Consider the following 16,584-nt stretch of genomic DNA (forward strand, 5'->3'; position numbering starts at 1 on the left):
CCTCGTTAAACGAGGCGAAGCAGCCCAGGAAAAGGATCTGGATATGCTCATTATATGGGCTAATTGTCATGGGCATTTGCAGTGCTCACACTGCTTTTTGCGGTGCAAGAACGGACTGATACGTCGGCTCTGATATGGGAAACGGCAATCATGGAAAAAAGCAAGGACACTGTGTCTCTCGGTTGAACTTGGCAGATTGCAATTAATACCTTAAAAGACAGAAAAGTGAGATATGCTGAGGCTGTGAGCCCCGTAATTCTACCTGCGTCACAGCGGCAGATGCCTCTACCTCCCACTGCTGGACTAGCACTCCTATCTATGCTGCCCATGGAGAGAGGGAGGGAGAGTCAGAGAGAAGAAAATAAAGAAAAAAAAAAAAAAAAAAAAAAAGGAAAAAAAAAATAATAATAATAAAAAAAAAAAGTTCCACAGCGAACGCTGAAACAATGAACAGAATCTGTTCAGTTATGGCAGGATGTGATACATCCAGAAATATTTGCTTCACTTTTGGAGTCACTTTTAGCATTACAATCTTATTAATGTTCCATCTTTACCACCCTGGAAGAAAAGAAGCCAAATTTAGTCTGGTTTCCACCCGAACCAGGGGGACATGGGGGAGCACAGAGGTGTGCAGAGAACAAAGGCACCCTGGGGGTAGAAGCAGCAGCAAGAAAAGTTCCAAGGCCACGCTGATAAGCTGCAATGATCGCCGTTGTTAGCACCTGGCCTGAGAGACTTTTCGTGTAACATCGCCTGCTTTTGTAAAATCGTGCCCTTTTTTCCTCTATCGGCAAACAACACGAGAGATTGAGAGAAAAAACTGCATTTGTTAAAGTTAACTTTGTGAGGTTTTTCTTTTCCTTTCTCTCCGTTTTCCTCGCTGCAAGAGTATGTAGAGAATGTGAAGGAAGATAAGAGCAGAGCTGCAGCAGCAGCAGGGTGGGCAGCTCACCCCCCTGCTCCCTCTCTAAGAAGAAGCACCCAGATAATACCCAGTTTGTTAAAAAGTTATAATTTATTGGGTTTTCAAAATGTTTTTATATGCCATTGTAGAGTTAATTTTGTGTTTTAAGTAATTATGAGTTTATGCAATTGCAGTTTTTAGGATTTCACTAGAGAAGTTATTGTGATTCTTTGAACGTTTAAGAAAAAAAAAAAAAAAAAAGAAAAAAAAAAGAAAAAAAAAAAAGAGAGAGAGAAAGTGTTTAAACATGGTGTGATTTACAGCTTCTAGGAAAACCTTCCAATTAATGTTATCTACAGAAGAGATTTATGGTTTAAAAAATAATTAGTTAAGAGAACTTTACTGTACAAGACAAAGTTAAGTTAAAGTATATATTATCTATTTGCTTGTTTTTTCCACAATTTTAATAAGGTAATTTTAATGTGAGTCCTTTTGTTATATAAAGCACATATAACTGCATATACACCAATTTGGATTTTGGGTTTTAGTTTCAGAATTGGACTTGGTGTTTCTGAAAAAATGTAAATGTAGTACTTTTGAAAAGTGCTACAAAGCTGGATGGCAACTCACCAAATCCTGTGTTGCTGTGTTTTTTCTCTAGAAAAGCTGCACTTTCAAATCCTAACCAATTTAAGCATATACTAGGCAAATTCCTGTTATGAATAAGTATTTTTAGTAACATTTGCAGTTATTGTGAGTTATTCTCAAAGCTAGATGACATAGAATTGTGATGTATTTGTTACATTCTTATAATCTTTATAGTGAATTCATGTTACTGTTATATTGTGTTTAAAAAGTATATATCAAACTTTTAGTTGCTTTTTGTACTAACAGAATAATATTAAGTTATGATTTTATTTAATATAGGTTACGTGTTAATAGAATTAAGGATAGTTAAGTTTTATAATGTTTAGGCTTGAATGTTTTTAAGTTAAGTTTTCTAACTTAGATATTCTTTTAAGGTTAAGTTTGTTATTTCCTTTTATCATATATAATTATTGTTAGGTTTAAATATTGTTTAATTTAAATTGTTTTATGTTTTATTGGAGACACTTGTTTAAACTGAAAAGTATAGTTATTTTCCTAGAGATATGAAGACAGCGACAACTGAAACAGCAGTGATGGAACACTGGTGAACACCTGCTTGTGGATAGAAGGGAATGCAGTCTGTGACACCCTTGACTTCATCAGGAGTTCTATTGGTTGTTGCAATCTCTGCAGTTTTTGTTTGTTATAGCTTTTTATTTTTCAGTGTTTCCAGAATTTTAAGAAGATGTATCATTGCTGAGGATCAGCTGCCATAGGAGAGGCTTCAGATTAAACCAACTGCTGCATGGTTTAATTGGTCTGGTACCTGAGGCTTCTGATCATTTGATTTGTACAAATGTATTTTAACAGTTTGCTGTGCTGTAAGCATCTCATAGCTGCTACTATTGAGAACCTTGTTCTAGAAATATGTTAAGAGGCATCTTTCCAGTTTAAAGCCTAAGGCCCTGGCCAAGCCTTGACTTTACCTGGAGGGAACGTTTGCCAACAGATCCAGATGTTTTCTGTACCAAATCAGTATTTGAGTCACTTTTTGACTCAGCAATTTGACCCTGTTGATATGACAGCTGGATCAGTTTTGAAGTAAGCTTGGAGAATCATTTCCGGAGGTGATTACCCAATCCTTCACTGATTGTTTTGTTTCTGTTTGCTTGCTAACTATGGGATGCTGGTGCAGTGTTTTAGTAATTAATAGTAGTTTTATATTACATGTGTTATTAATAATGTTTATGATTTAATTGATTTTTAACCGGTATAAGTTCTTATTAATTGTGTATATGGTTTTGTGTTGCTGTTGATGTTTATAACAGAAGTACATCTCATTTTATTTTTTTTTAAGAAAACGGGGGAAATGGATGCCCTAAAAACATTTGATTAGTGTAATTCATTAACTTCAAGGAGAGAAGTGCCTGTGTTTTGTTGGCAGGTTCAAAAAGGTCACCTGTCCATCTGACCAGAGTGTCTGCCTCTGAACACATGAGATCCAGTGAACAGAGAAGTCATCACACGGCCTTGGTACTCCAGACATGGATCAGAAGTGGACATGTCAGGACACAGTTGTGTCTGAACACTACACAGACAGTTGCCAACAGAACTTTTATGTCATTACTATGATGTTATGTCTCTACCAATTTTTCAGGTATCCTTTGTTTTAAGATTTAGAAGGATCTGAAGAACAACTTGAACATCAAAACCCTCAGTCACCCATCAGCTGCCAGCTGATATCACGGGAGCAGTGAACGTTCCAGGACTGAATCGTGTTAGAGAAAAATTCTGTAGAAGATCTAAGAAGTGTAGAGACTCCATTTAACTGTATATAAAGCAAATTGTAGTTGTGTGTTTACCCTTTCAGCAAATTGCTTTCACGCTTAGACTACATATATACCAAAGTACGTGTGTTAAAAGTAGTTATATAATAGGTTAAGATAGTTTAGCCTGTGTAGTAATTGTTATGTTAGTATAAAGTATAAGTATTCCCCCTTCAAGAGCTAGTGTAAGCATCTTTGAAAGTTCATTTAACGATTGGAGTTTTAGCTGTAAGTTTGCAAATATGGTGTCATTTGCATGGAACAAACTGCTTATGGTAATTGTGTTGTGTATAGTCCCAACCAACTGTCTGCTAACTAACATCCAAAAGAGGCAGAACATGTGGGTCACTGGCACATTGAACTGGCCAAAGGTCAATGTGTCTAAGCCTAGCCACACCTGGAGATCCTTTCGCACCTGTCTCATAGGAGTCCCTGAATGGGATCCTCCAGCATTTAAAGATTTAATTAGTAATGAGACTCAACTGAATCAACTGGCAATGTTGCAAGAGTGCAATTGCACTGTTGGCTTCACATTAAGACAACCTGAAGCCTGTTGGCACGCAAAAAATTACCAAAGTTCTCAATGTTACAACCCTCAGAAGAATTAGATTTGTTAAGTTCCACCAATACCTCAGGTGGATGGATAATGTTTGAACCCCCGACAAAAAGTCATTCTAACAAAGTAATGTAGCCCTGAGCTGCAGTCAACCCTATAGCTGATCTCGTTACTACCACTGAAAGTAAAACCTTTGTTTGTGGTGCAATCTCACAGGGCAATTACCAAAGCGATTACCTAGTTCCATGTTCCTAATCTGTGGGGATAGGGCATGGAATGGGATTCCTGCTAGTCCACATAGAAGACCCTGTTATCTTGGGAAACTTAACTTTGTTCCACCCAAGCTAACACCAATTGTTGAATATAGCTAGCAAAATGAAGAACATCAAACAGTCAAAGCGAAGCCTGAATGAATTAAAGTTTAGCCACCCTAAAAAGGCTCGCTTGTTGGACTAAGGAAGGATTGAACTTAACATCCACAATGTTAAGTGAGCTTTCAGCCGATGTGAGTAGTGTATGTCATGCAGTATTATGAAATCGAGCTGCAATGGACCTTCTGCTCTTGGCACAGGGACGTGGTTGTGGGGAGTTTGAAGGCATGTGCTGCTTGGATCTTACTGATCATTCAGCTTCCATCCATGGGCAACTGCAACAGCTACAGGATGTGTTACATGCCCTGAAAGAAGATAGTGACCCCACTGGAAGCTGGTTCGCCAGCTGGGGCAACACCGGATGGTTGAGGTCTCTTGTGCTAGAAGGGGGACGGACTTTACTTATAGTGTTAATTGGGATGACAGCCTAAGTTGTGTGTTATCTTATCCAAAGCCTGGTTTGTGCAAAAAGAGAAAGGGGGAATTGTTGCTATATTTTATATATTAGTAAAGGCCGGTATGCACAAACCAGCCTTTGGAATAAGTCGTGATATTAAGGGCTAAAATCCTTGAAACTTGCCTGCAGAAGAGAGAGTAAAGCAAAACAATATCCTTGTGTACAAGGATAAGAATGTAAACCTGTGTGTGTTAGCCAATAGTAACTTGCTCTGCCCGCAAACCCTGTAGACCCTATAAAAGGTGTGTTAATAATAGAAATAAACGGCATTCACAATTACTTCTGTGAAGACTGGTGAACAGCTCGGGGGTCTTTCAACAATGACCCAATGACCCATCACCTGTGTGATGCACTGCGGCATTTTCTAACCAATCACTTACTATTACCCAAAAACCTCTAGGAGAAGAACATGAAGACGAAAGAAGGACAAGAGACAACACTAAATCCTCCATCTTGTCTTCTGTTCTCTAAACTAACTTTTTCACCCAGTGACTTAAGAAAACTCTATAATCTACACACACTTTCAGCTTTTTCTATCTAACTTTAACAGTTGTTTTCATGTATCACCATGAAAACATGCTCATGAATTTCATATGATATGAAATTCAGTGTTTTTCTGGATCTTAGAGTTAAGTATCAGAAACATGCACACACTCTGCATCCCAGACTCCAACAAGTGGGACTTGGTCTGAGCAGCAGTCCTTTTCAATTAGTAACATTTTCTGATCTGATGGTTTCTCCCATTGCCTCCTTATGTACAAGTCCCTGGCCCTATCTCCAGGCAGATTCACTCATTGCCTCTGGTTTTTCTTCCTGGGTGTTCTTTGTTTTTGGGGTTGCTGTCAGTGCCCTCATTCTCTGTCCTTTTGTAGCTGTTTGTGGCTCAGGAGGCCTGGCTGCCACCTGCATCCCCTTGCTCAGCTGCTGAATGAGCTGCACTCAGCAAGGTGTGGTGCATGGTAAAAAGATGAGAGTTGCTGTAGCGCATGAGAGGAGAAACAGCATTTGTTTCACCTGTGGCCTGCCAGGGAAGCACAAAACCGTGTCCCGTTCCCATCCTTTCTACGTTTGGACCAGTACAAGAGCTGGTTTTTTATTTCCTTTTTTATCTGTTCCTCTACTTTTCCTTTGTGATCTATTTGCCAAGAGCAGTTTGAGTCATTCACCTTTCCACAAACTCTGCCTCGATTTTCTGCTAAAAGGTAATCTGATCCATCCCATGGTGAAATGTTGTGTTCCTCATCTGAGTGGATTGGTTGGGGGGAAGAAGGTTGGGAGCTGTCTGATTGAGTATGTCAGGAAAATTAATCCACAAACCCCAGAGGTTTATGTCCAAAAAGGATACAGTGGAGTCCTTTGACTTTTTGAATAAAGGGAGAGGCCATGGGGCATTCCCCTGGGGTCTCTCAAATTTTTGGAAGACACAACCTTGTTTTCATCTCAATTTCCCGGTTCCGTGTCCCTCTCTTTCCCCACTGCCTGAGGTATTGGAGAGGTACAGACTTCCCGGAATGCCTGATACCTAAGATTCCCCTCTAATGTGTAACCCTCCCTCTTAATTTTTAACTCTTATGGAATTTATGGTTTTCTTGCATTATTTCTTTCATCTTTCAATATTTAATCTCATTTATCAGCAATCCTACAGTCTGTAAAGACAAATATATATTTTCCATTCATCCATCAGTGGAAACTTTCTCATTGTTTCTTTTATCTCTCAGTGCTGGTTTCATGTATCAGCAGACCCACAGCTTGTTTATAAAGACAAATCTGTCATTCCTCTCAGGTATTTCACTGACAGTTTGTAATCTAATTATGGCATTGAAATGATGAATGGGTTCTCTGGCTCCTGATATGAATTCCTTAGGGTTCCCAGGGGCTGGTCCATGGTGCTGCAGTGAGAAATGTGAGTGAAAATAGGAGAAGAAGGTGACAGGAGAAAAGGGCAGGAAAGATGATGGGAAAATTCTAAGAAACATGAGTGCAAAAGGGTGAGAAACATGAGGGGAGAGAAGGGAGAGAATGTGAGGGGAAGAGCATGAGAAACTTAACTATTAACAACAGTAGAACAGTCAGGAAATGTGAGGGGAACATTGTGGAAACCTGAGGGGAAAAAAAAAAAAAAAGAGAAACCTGAGGGTGGAAAAAGGCAGAAGATATGAGTGAAAAAAGGGCACAAAATATGAGAGGAAAAGTGTAAGGAACATGAAGAGAAAAGAATGATAAATGTGAATGTCCTGGGTTGCAGTATATTCTATCACCATCCTCATGTACTGTTGAAACCAGGTGAGGCAGTGCTCCCTGCCTCCCCCCCCCCCCCCCCCCCGGGCTACCTTCTGTTAATGGGCCCATCAATGCCCTGCCCCATGACTCATAGATAACTTCCCCCTGTATTGTCCCCTGTTAATGGGCCCACCACTGCCTTGCTGCATGACTCAGAGATAACTTCCTCCTGGACTGTTTTCTGTTAATGGCTCATCAAGGCCTTATCTCATGACTCACCATCCCATTGTGAGATGCTCCTCCCCGAGGGAGGAGCCAAGCATTCCATACTGGATATAAGCTGAGAATTCGAACACCACAGCAGCCCTTACCTACGAGACTTCCAGAGGACAGGAGCTACTGCTAGATTTTCAGCGGAAGACCAGACCCCCTTTCTTCCAGAGGATCACGCTTCAACAAGACCACCTCATCTAGACGACTACCATCACCCTAACAAGGTTCCAGGCTGTATTCTGACTCTGTCAGTGTTTTTGATATTATTGCATTTATTCTTTTTATCATTTTCCTATTAAATTATAATTCTGACTTGCGATCTCTCACTGGTTTGATTTCAAACTAGTACATATTTTGGCGCCCAACGTGGGGCATTAACCTGAGAGAAAGTCAGAATTGCAATTTCATATTAACAGAAACCTATCCACCATGGTGGTTGGCTTGTCTATATGGGTACTGTATCTTGCTCTCTATATTTTCCCTCACATGGGGAACTACTTGCCTGTTGTATTGCTCCTGTTGAGACCAGGGAATGGTATGAGAATTGCTTTATTGGTTTATTATGCTTATGGCATGATAACCTGTGAGGCAATGAATACCATTCGGAATATATACTCAATTTTGTTTGCTTGTCCTAGTCTGGGCTGCTACATCTGGGACCTTCTCAACAATCGCACCCTGTCCTTGGTGGGAAAAGTGGAGAGTGGTTTCTTCCAGCCTTTCAGGTCAGGCACAGCAGTTTTTAAAAATATTGAGTTCTCTCTGGATGCCAAGGACAGCCTAGTCTTGCTGTTTTGTTTTCTCTGCATGGCCTGCACCATGTACACCATGCTTAGAAACAAAGCACTGTTTGGTGTGGTACAGCGTCTTCTTGAGGAGGAAGAGAAAAGAACCAAGAGCAGAGCAACAGCATCCATGACCACACAGACTGCCACAGAGGAGAAAAGAACCAAGAGCAAAGCCACAGCGTCCGTGTCTACGCAGACTGCCACAGAGGAGAAAGAAACCAAGAGCAAAGCAACAGCATCCGTGTCCACTCAGACTGCCACAGAGGAGAAAGGAACCAAGAGCAAAACAACAGCGTCCATGTCTACGCAGACTACCACAGAGGAGAAAGGAACCAAAAGGGCCATGAGCACCTCCACACAAACAGTCACCGAACCAGAGCAGCCTAAACCGGTAGAAGTTGCCCCCATTCAGAAAAAGAAATCAAAAAGCAAATCAGTCCGCATAGTGACTGATGAGGGTGAGGCAGGACCTTCACACGCAGCGGAGGAGACAGAACCAGAGATTATCACTCGCTCTCTATCCCTAGGTGAGCTGCGTGACCTGCGGAGGGAATTCACCCGCCAGACGAACGAGTCCATCCTAACCTGGCTGCTCCGCATCTGGGACGCTGCAGCAAACGACACCATCCTGGATGGAAGTGAGGCCAGGCAACTGGGATCGCTGTCCCGGGATGTGGTCATTGACCAGGGGATTGGGAGAACCCAAGAAACTCTCAGCCTCTGGAGGCGACTGCTGACAAGTGTAAGGGACAGATACCTCTGCAAAGAAGACCTCCAGGTGCACCAAGGAAAATGGAGCACAATGGAACAGGGTATCCGATGCCTGAGGGAGTTGGCTGTGCTGGAGATCATTTTTGCAGAAGATGAGAGATTTCCTAAGAGCCCAGATGGTGTCCAGTGCACGTCACAGATGTGGCTGAGATTTGCACGGCTTGGACCAGAGATGTACTCCCGTTACCTGGCAACACTGCAATGGAGGGAAGGTGAGGACAGGGTGGGTGTCCTGGCCAATAAACTAAGAATCTACGAAGACACTGTCACTGCCCCGTTTCGCACCCATGTCTCATCTGTGGAAACAAGGCTGGCTGAGCAAGTCCGGAGCTTGATTGAAGAGGGCCATCAGAAACTAAAAAAAGAACTTAAGGAAGAAATTTACCACGTCTCCCCAGAACCAACAAGAGTCTCTGCTATTAGGAGTAGGCATTCCCCAGCCAGGGAGAAAGGATACACTCCACGAGGTAACCTCTGGTTTTTTCTCCAGGAGCATGGAGAAGACATGAGGAAGTGGGATGGAAAACCCACCTCCTCCTTAGCAGCCCGGGTACGTGAACTAAAAAAAGGGACAACTACCACAAGGAGCTCATCTAGAGCCAGCGCCGCTCCGGTCTCTCGTGGCCAGAACATCAGAAGGTATAGAAATGATGATATGAGTGATCCTCTTGAAGGGACATCAAGAGCATATTCACCGGAGGAGAGCAACGTGCACCATGACCAGGATTAGAGGGTCCCTGCCTCTAGCCAGGTAGAGGAGAGAGACAACCGGATCTATTGGACAGTGTGGATCCGATGGCCTGGCACATCTGACCCACAAAGATATACGGCTTTGGTTGATACCGGCGCTCAATGCACTCTAATGCCATCAAGGTATGTGGGAGCGGAACCCATTTCTATTTCTGAGGTGACAGAGGGATCCCAGGAGCTCACGGTACTGGAAACTGAAGTGAGTTTAACTGAGAATGAGTGGCAGAAACACCCCATCGTGACTGGTCCAGAGGCCCCATGCATCCTCGGCATAGATTACCTCAGGAACGGGTACTTCAAAGACCCAAAAGGTTATCGCTGGGCTTTTGAGATAGCTGCTCTAGAGACAAAAGGCATCAGACAACTGAGTACCTTGCCTGGTCTCTCAGACAACCCTTCTGCTGTGAGACTACTGAGAGTTGAAGAACAACAGGTACCAATTGCCAGAGCAACAGTGCACCGTCGGCAATACCGCACCGACAGAGACTCTGTGGTCCCCATCCATACGATGATTCGTGAGCTGGAGAGCCAAGGGGTGGTCAGCAAGGCTCGTTCACCCTTTAACAGCCCCATATGGCCAGTGCGTAAGTCCAGTGGAGAATGAAGACTGACGGTGGATTACCGTGGACTGAATAAAGTCACGCCACCACTGAGTGCAGCCGTACCAGACATGCTGGAGCTTCAGTATGAGCTGGAATCCAAGGCAGCAAAGTGGTACGCGACCATTGATATTGCAAATGCGTTTTTCTCCATTCCTCTGGCAGCAGAGTGCAGGCCTCAGTTTGCCTTCACCTGGAGGGGTGTGCAGTATACCTGGAACCGATTGCCCCAGGGGTGGAAGCACAGTCCTACTATCTGCCATAGACTGATCCAGACTGTGCTAGAAAAAGGTGAGGCTCCAGAACACCTGCAGTACATTGATGACATCATTGTGTGAGGGAACACGGCAGCAGAAGTATTTGAGAAGGGACAGAAGATCATCCAGATTCTCCTGAAGGCTGGTTTTGCCATCAAGAAGAGCAAAGTCAAAAGACCTGCCCGGGAGATCCAGTTCCTGGGGGTAAAGTGGCAAGATAGACGGCGTCAGATTCCCACTGAAGTCATCAATAAGATCACTGCGATGTCTCCACCGACCAACAAGAAGGAAACACAAGCTTTCCTAGGTGCCATAGGCTTTTGGAGAATGCACATTCCTGAATATAGCCAGATTGTGAGCCCTCTCTACCTGGTTACCCGCAAGAAGAACAATTTCCATTGGGGCCCTGAACAACAACAAGCTTTCGCCCAGATCAAGCAGGAAATCGCTCATGCGGTAGCCCTTGGTCCAGTCAGAACGGGGCCAGAAGTGAAAAACGTGCTCTACTCTGCAGCCGGGAACAATGGTCTGTCCTGGAGCCTTTGGCAGAAAGTGCCTGGTGAGACTCGGGGTCGACCACTGGGATTCTGGAGCCGAAGCTACAGAAGATCCGAGGCCAACTACACCCCAACAGAGAAGGAAATTTTGGCCGCCTATGAAGGAGTCCAAGCTGCCTCAGAGGTCATTAGTTCTGAAGCGCAGCTGCTTCTGGCACCCCGACTGCCGGTGCTGGGGTAAATGTTCAAGAGAAAGATTCCTTCCACGCATCATGCCACCGATGCTACTTGGAGCAAGTGGATTGCCCTCATTACACAGCGTGCCCGTATTAGAAACCTGAACCGCCCTGGGATTCTGGAAATTATAACAAACTGGCCTGAAGGTGAGACTTTTGGATTATCTTCTGAAGAAGAAGAGCAAGTGACACGTGCTGAGGAAGCCCCACCATATAATGAGCTACCGGAGAGTGAAAGACGATATGCCCTCTTCACCGATGGTTCCTGCCGAATTGTAAGCACTAACCGGAAATAGAAAGCTGCTGTATAGAGCCCCACACGACGAGTTGCACAAGCTACCGAGGGAGAGGGTAGATCGAGTCAGGTCGCAGAACTTAAAGCTGTCCAGCTGGCTTTAGATATTGCTGAAAGAGAGAAGTAGCCGAGGCTCTATCTCTACACTGACTCCTGGATAGTAGCTAATGCTCTGTGGGGATGGCTGGATCGATGGAGAAAAGCCAACTGGCAGCGCAGAGAGAAACCCATCTGGGCCGCTGAGATTTAGCAGGACATCGCCGCTCAGGTGGAGAAGCTAATCGTGAAAGTTCGACACGTAGATGCTCATGTACCCAAAAGTCGGGCTAATGAAGAGCACCGTAACAATGAGCAAGTGGATCGAGCTGCCAAGGTGAAAATATCACAGGTAGATCTGGACTGGCAGCACAAGAGAGAATTATTTTTAGCTCGTTAGGCCCATGATGCCTCTGGTCATCAGGGACGAGATGCAACGTACCGATGAGCTCGTGAGCGAGGGGTGGACCTTACTATAGACAGCATCTCACAGGTTATCCACAACTGCGAGACCTGCGCTGCAATCAAACAGGCCAAGCGAGTAAAGCCTCTGTGGTACGGTAGAAGATGGTCCAAGTACAGGTATGGGGAAGCCTGGCAAATTGACTACATCACCCTTCCCCAAACCCGCCAAGGCAAGCGCTACGTGTTGACCATGGTAGAAGCAACCACTGGATGGCTGGAGACATACCCTGTGCCTCATGCTACTGCCCGGAACACCATCTTGGGCCTGGAAAAGCAAGTCCTTTAGAGACATGGCACCCCTGAGAGAATCGAGTCAGACAACGAGACGCATTTCAAGAACAGCCTCGTAAGTACTTGGGCCAGAGAACATGAAATTGAATAGATCTATCATATCCCTTATCATGCACCAGCTGCTGGGAAAGTTGAACGGTGCAATGGACTACTCAAGACTACCCTAAAAGCACTTAGTGGAAGAACCTTCAAAAATTGAGAAGTGAACTTAGCAAAGGCCACCTGGATAGTTAACACCAGAGGATCCATCAATCAAGCTGGTCCTGCCCAGTCTGAACCCTTGCACACGGTGGATAGAGATAAAGTCCCTGTGGTACACATGAGAGGTATGTTAGGAAAGACTGTTTGGATTAATCCCACCTCAGGCAAGAGCAAACCTATCCGTGGGATTGTCTTCGCTCAAAGACCTGGTTGCACTTGGTAGGTAATGCAGAAAGATAGGGAAACCCGATGTGTGCCACAAGGAGACCTCATTTTAAGTGAGAACTGTGTGTAAGGTTCCATTGTATATATATATATATATGTGTGTGTGTGTGTGTGAAGTTTAAAGAAGGTACTGATTTGGAATTATGTAGATGGTAATAGAATAAGGGGTGGATTATGTCCTGGGTTGCAGTATATTCTATCACCATCCTCATGTACTGTTGAAACCAGGTGAGGCAGTGCTCCCTGCCTCCCTCCCCCCCCCGGGCTACCTTCTGTTAATGGGCCCACCAATGCCCTGCCCCATGACTCATAGATAACTTCCCCCTGTATTGTCCCCTGTTAATGGGCCCACCACTGCCTTGCTGCATGACTCAGAGATAACTTCCTCCTGGACTGTTTTCTGTTAATGGCTCATCAAGGCCTTATCTCATGACTCACCATCCCATTGTGAGATGCTCCTCCCCGAGGGAGGAGCCAAGCATTCCATACTGGATATAAGCTGAGAATTCGAACACCACAGCAGCCCTTACCTACGAGACTTCCAGAGGACAGGAGCTACTGCTAGATTTTCAGCGGAAGACCAGACCCCCTTTCTTCCAGAGGATCACGCTTCAACAAGACCACCTCATCTAGACGACTACCATCACCCTAACAAGGTTCCAGGCTGTATTCTGACTCTGTCAGTGTTTTTGATATTATTGCATTTATTCTTTTTATCATTTTCCTATTAAATTATAATTCTGACTTGCGATCTCTCACTGGTTTGATTTCAAACTAGTACAGTGAAGAAAAAGGTGTGAGAAACATGAGAGGAAAGAAGTGAGAACCATGAGGAGAAAAGTGAGAAACATAAGGAGAAATTTTGAGAAGGAAAACTGGGATAAGGAGAGAACCCAGAGGGGAGAAAAAGGTGGGAAATGTGAGAGGAAAAGTGTGAGGAACATGAGGTGAAAAGGCTGGGAATCATGAGTAAAAATGATCAGGAGAAGTGTCACAGTCTTGGTTGGGAAGGGGTGAAAATGTGAGAGAGAAAGCACAGGAAATGTGAATGGAGAAAAGGGCAGGAGAAAAGGCACTATTGACAAAAGAGCTGTAATAATTCCAAACCCATTCCCCCATACATTTGTCCATTTATTGGACAAGCCCAGGGCTGCTCTGTGTGTCCGTCTCTACCTCTGCCTTAATTCCCCTTTGGAAGCGGTGGAACTGGCCGGATCTGTGTCGCTAGAGGACACAAAGTGGAGCACGAGGGTTTGAATCACGAAACAGCCAGAGGTTTATTTCATGAGGCAAAAGCCCTTAAAGCCCTTATTTTGGGGTTTTTCAACCCTTTTTATAAGGTGTTCCAATATAGGTTAGCCTGACTGGTAGAAGAAACAACAGCTCCCTCATCCCATTGGTGGGACAAGAGAGAAACACTCTCAGAACATCTGTATGATTTTTTTGAGAAACTAAAACCTTGTTTTCACTACAGTCCTTGAGAGAGAAGAAAGTTCTCAAAAGACTTTCCCTTGGGAACAGATCAGCCCCTGAGAGCTTGAAACTGTCTCAGGTTCAGAAAATCATGTCCACAGATCTGCCCACCAGCAGCAGCTGCTCCAAGCTGGGAACGTGACTGGCGGTGCTGATTTCCAGAGGCTTCTGTCCCCCAGGTGAAGCCAAGGCAGGGCAGGGTTGAAAAGCGCTGCTGGTGCTGGTGCTGGTGCTGCTGGTGCTGCTGGTGCTGGTGCTGGTGCTGGTGCTGGTGCTGGTGCTGCTCTGTGCCAGAGAGCCCCGGCTGGGCAGGGCACGGTGCCCACGCACTGAGGGCTCTTCCTCCTGCTGGGCACACCTGGGAACAAGTCATGATGACTTGTGGGAAAAACAAGAGCTTTGTGGGGGCTGCACTGCTCCTCACACACTCAGGCCACCTACGGCACAGAGCTTTGGCCCCCAAAAAGGTAAACCAGAGGGAAACAGCTGGAAAAGGTTTCATTTCAACCTTTCTTACCTGCTCAACAGAAATGGCCAAAATGAAAGTTACCAAGCAGGGTGTGATCCCCACATCCAGCTCAGAAACAGTTAGAAAGAAGGCAATACTGTATTTCTGCACTGGCTGTGTGGGAAATCCCTTCCCTAACTTGTGCACACCCAGCAATCTCACCTATTCGTTTGTATCCATGGAACTAAGACATATTCAATACTTTGCTGAAGCTCACAGGCTAAACATTCCCCTAAATTATTTGACATATTTAAATCTCATCTCAGAATTTATCAACATGAGAGTAGGGCTGTCCTGAGGATCTCTGGTCTCATTGTCATAGGTTCAGGAGGAGACCCATGTACAAAAGAACCCAAGACTCAGATGGGGTTGCAAAGCAAATTTATTCTATTAGTTGCAGTAGCAAATACTGCATACCAACCCCAGCATTCCCAAAAACCCGCTGAGTGGGAGAGGGAGCTGAAGCATCGTCCTCAGCGGGAGGGCAGGTAGGCAGTGCCCTTTCAGGACATCCCCTGCATCAAAACAGTGTGCACCTCGTCCTCACCTCTCCACCCCAGACGCAGGCCTTATGTCTCCTGCTCAGGAGTGGCATTTTCCCAGTTCCAGCATCAGCTCCCACAGGGCCAGCATGAGATGAGGCCACAATGGCTCAGAATAGCGACTCCAAGCCAACAAGGCCTCCATTATGCATTGTTCCTCTTTCAAAAGTTAACTGCCCACCTACTGACCAATACATTGCTTCTCTTGCAAGGGTCAAGTTCCCACCCCTTAAACAATGCAGTTTTCTTCATTGTCTTGTCAACCTGCTCAAACATGGATCAAATGTGGCAGGGCCTCAAACACGACTGCAGTCCCTGACACAATCTTTTGGAAACACCCGTTCCTCATCTTCTCCTCTGGATGTCAAGAGATTCCTAAAACCACTTTCTTCCTGTGAATGCATTCCAGCTACCTTCTTACCAGGACCACTCTCTTTATTCTCAAGGCTAAGATAGCCACTTGCAGACATGAATCACTGCAGTGGGGGAATACAGGGTTCAGCACTGTTTGTTAAAGCTAATGGAATTCACGAGCCCTATTTGTTACAGTTCAACACCTCTGCTTCCTTTTCTGGGAATTCAACACAAACTTAGTAAGTTCTGCAAGTGCTCTTGCTGCGTGAGGCCACATTGTGTCTTTCATTCAGCAATTCATGAAGAAAACACAAATTGCCTACTGAGACCCTTCTGCTCCCTCCCAAATCACTACTCAAGAACAAGCCTCAGGCACATGCCCATAGTCCCTCTCTGCCAGCAGCTCCGAGCTGCATTGCACAGTGCTTGCTGTGCCCCAGAGAGCACCAAGCAGGCTGGTCTGGTGCCCCTGAATATTTCTGCAAACCCTCTGCATTTCACACCTTTGCTGTGGCTCAGTGCAGAGCTCCAGGATTGCAGGCGCTTGGTCCCAGAGCTGTGTGAGGCACTGGCTCGTGCAGATGTGCCCTGACTTGCTGTCAGTGCCTCACGCTGGCCTCGGTTCCCCTGGCAGAAATGCCGTGCCTGAAGGACACTGCCCTGTGCTGGAGCCTGCGGAGCAGCCCGGCTCCCTCCCGCTGTGCCCAGAGTGCTGCACACACTGCTGACCATTGCCAGGAGTTCCAGGGCAGGCGGCAGAAGAGCAGCAATGGTCAGGCAGGGCAGCAGCCCTGGGCTGCTCTTTGCCTTTCTCTCCTCCTGTGCAGACTCCAGACAGCCCATGGCACCAGTGTGTGCTGTGCCCAGCACGGCGCCGCTTCCCCTCAGGAGCAGCCAGCTGCCAGCTTGGCTCTAAGAGCGGAGGATTTGCCTGGTGCCAGCAAGAGGCAGCCAGGGCCAGGCTGCTGCCTCTTGCAGCTCCAAGGGCCTCCTTCCAGCCTGCCTCTGCCGAGGCTCAGGCTTCTCCGGGCTCTGCCAGGGCTCTGCTGGGGCTCCAGCCTGGCCAAGGCCGGGCCCGCTCTCACCTCACAGTCGCTGACA

The 16,584-nt window shown here is 45.5% G+C and overlaps 1 protein-coding gene across 1 annotated transcript in view; it reads right to left on the minus strand.

Annotated features, from left to right (window-relative positions):
• Nucleotides 1-16,584, minus strand: part of LOC147648689 (serine/threonine-protein kinase PAK 3-like) — a 356,261-nt gene that overhangs the window by 162,995 nt on the left and 176,682 nt on the right. The window lies entirely within an intron of this gene.

This window comes from Cyanistes caeruleus, chromosome 31 (genome assembly GCF_971803275.1).
Source record: "Cyanistes caeruleus chromosome 31, bCyaCae1.hap1.1, whole genome shotgun sequence".
NCBI lineage: Eukaryota > Metazoa > Chordata > Aves > Passeriformes > Paridae > Cyanistes > Cyanistes caeruleus.